This window comes from Aplysia californica, unplaced genomic scaffold, assembly GCF_000002075.1.
Source record: "Aplysia californica isolate F4 #8 unplaced genomic scaffold, AplCal3.0 scaffold00046, whole genome shotgun sequence".
In the NCBI taxonomy this organism is placed as follows: Eukaryota; Metazoa; Mollusca; class Gastropoda; order Aplysiida; family Aplysiidae; genus Aplysia; species Aplysia californica.
Genome location: NW_004797316.1, coordinates 1,372,284 through 1,374,582, shown reverse-complemented (window position 1 = coordinate 1,374,582; position 2,299 = coordinate 1,372,284).

Here is a 2,299-nt window from a genome sequence, read left to right as displayed (position 1 = left end):
TGAACGATTTCGAGAAGAGTTTCATGAAATCGTTCAAAAGTTTGTGTTTGTGTTTGAGATGGATTGAGTTTCTCCAGACATTCTTCACCAACCCAAAGATCCTAACATTATACACTATCCCATTTATTCTGCCCTTGATTATCTTCAGCCTAATTGTGCACGCCCACTTTTTAGACCCACGAGCCACTCCTGATTGATAGCACAGCAGACCATTGCCCTTGACGTTAGTCAGTCGGGGCAACATTTTTACCAAGGAACCCTGCACTGCTAAACCCCCAGCTGTTATTCATAGTTTTATTCTGTCGATTCCGCGTTCATCCCAAGGATGGCGACGATGTAGGCCCTAATTGAACCTTTTCCTATAATAACTATAACATGTATACATGTAATATAGTCACTCTTGATCCAAGCCTATCCAATACTCGCACCAGGAACAAGGTTTAGCTATCACTGACACATCTTGTACTTGTAATAGTATTACAAGGGTACATGTAGATCAGTCCCCTGAATTTTATATATACAGTTTAGTCCATAACAACAGCCTCCATTATTACAGGAACTTGGATAACAGAGATAGACCAAATTCTCGTTTTCTTCTCTCTGCGACAGTGGGTGTCGCATTCAATGGGAGAAGTCGGCTCCAACGAGGCAATCCGTAATCCCCGATTTTTTTCTCTATATAAGGCCTATATATATTATATATATATCTTTGTAAATGAACGTCAGCTCCAACGAGGTTGTAAACAGACCGAAGTCGCTTTCATTACTTTCAACGAGGTCGCGATTACCAAATACATGTAAAAGCAATTAACGGACACGCAAAGCACAAGGCCTACCCTCGATTCCTAAACTGTCCCTGTTGGACTTGGTGGATTATGCGGCCGCGTTTTTTCGAGTAATTCTGCAAAATTGGAATAATTTTGGATTCCCCGCGCTTTTTCACGTTTTCACAAAACAAATTAATTAAATTAACGCCTCGCCATCTGACTAAAGGGAAATAATCACCGTAATAAGTCTCATTTGAGTGACAAGTTGGTTATTTCCCTTGTTAGAAGATCGTGGTTATGGGTTGGGAATTTTGTTCCTTGAGCGTGTTCAATTTTTCAATCCATCAAAAGTTGTTTTCATGTCTGCTGACGTTTCGTGTTGGACAGGTGTCCCTGGTTTTAGTAATGTGCCAGCATCAGAGGTCCAGGTGTCTTTTTTTTTTTTCTTTCCTCTATAGATCTAGATCTACAGCTGAAAGTTAGAGATTCCAAGCTGTTTTACCGGGAAGTTGGCCTTTCTTTCGATATCCGACAAGTTAGTCAATTAATGAACTGTATGTGTAAATGGGGCCTAAGATACCGTCATATGTCACTTTTCAACATGCATTTGGCCTTTTTAAAATGACCTGGTACTGGTACCGAAGCGAAAGTCCGGGTTCAAGCCTCAGTTCGGACACATTTTTTTCGCCCCCCTCGCAGTAATGATTACCTGACTTTAAGTTGGGGAAGTAAAGGCAGCATGGAAAGGAACTGGCCATCCTACCACAATATGCAGAAGGCCCAGGAAGTTGCCCCACTAACAAGGCACAAGGCAATCCCCAATGTCCCGATCGGAAGCGGGAACAATTTTTACTGGTAAGCTAGGGCCAACTTCAGTCTCCAAGTTGGGTACAGTACCCTATACAAAAGGCGAGAATGCAGTGCATTCCCTGCTTCCAGTGGCATGGCATGAGCATGGAGCTCAAGATAAAGGTGATAATCCACCTCGGTTTTAGTTTTAATTAAGTTTTCTTTTATTATAAAAAAAGCTTTATGGCACAAGCAACACAATGAGGTCATATACGTGTCGAAGATTAGGTGTTACAAAACTTACAAGAGAGTAACAAACACAAAAAAGAAAGACGATTTCCGTTTTAGTAAGAGTTTTACGGCACTGGCAAAACAATAAGGTCATATAAGTGCAGAAGATTAGAGGACTTACAAGAGAGTAACAAACACAAAAAAGGAGGGGAGATAAAGACGATAGAAGTTTGATAGAAAAGAAGAAGCAAACCAGAAAGAGATGATGATATATATTTGATAGGCAAAAAGAGCAAACCACACCTGCCTGCCAACCATCCATAGTAAAAGTTTACAGCACTTGCAACACAATTAGGGGATAAAATAAGTACAAAAGATTAGGTGTTAAAATGGTTTAATAGAAGAGGAAATTGATTAATGTTTGAAAGCATAGAAGAAGCAAATCACACAGGAGCACCTGCCAACCACCCACTTCCACTTTACAACAACATAATTCAGACAAAACAAATATC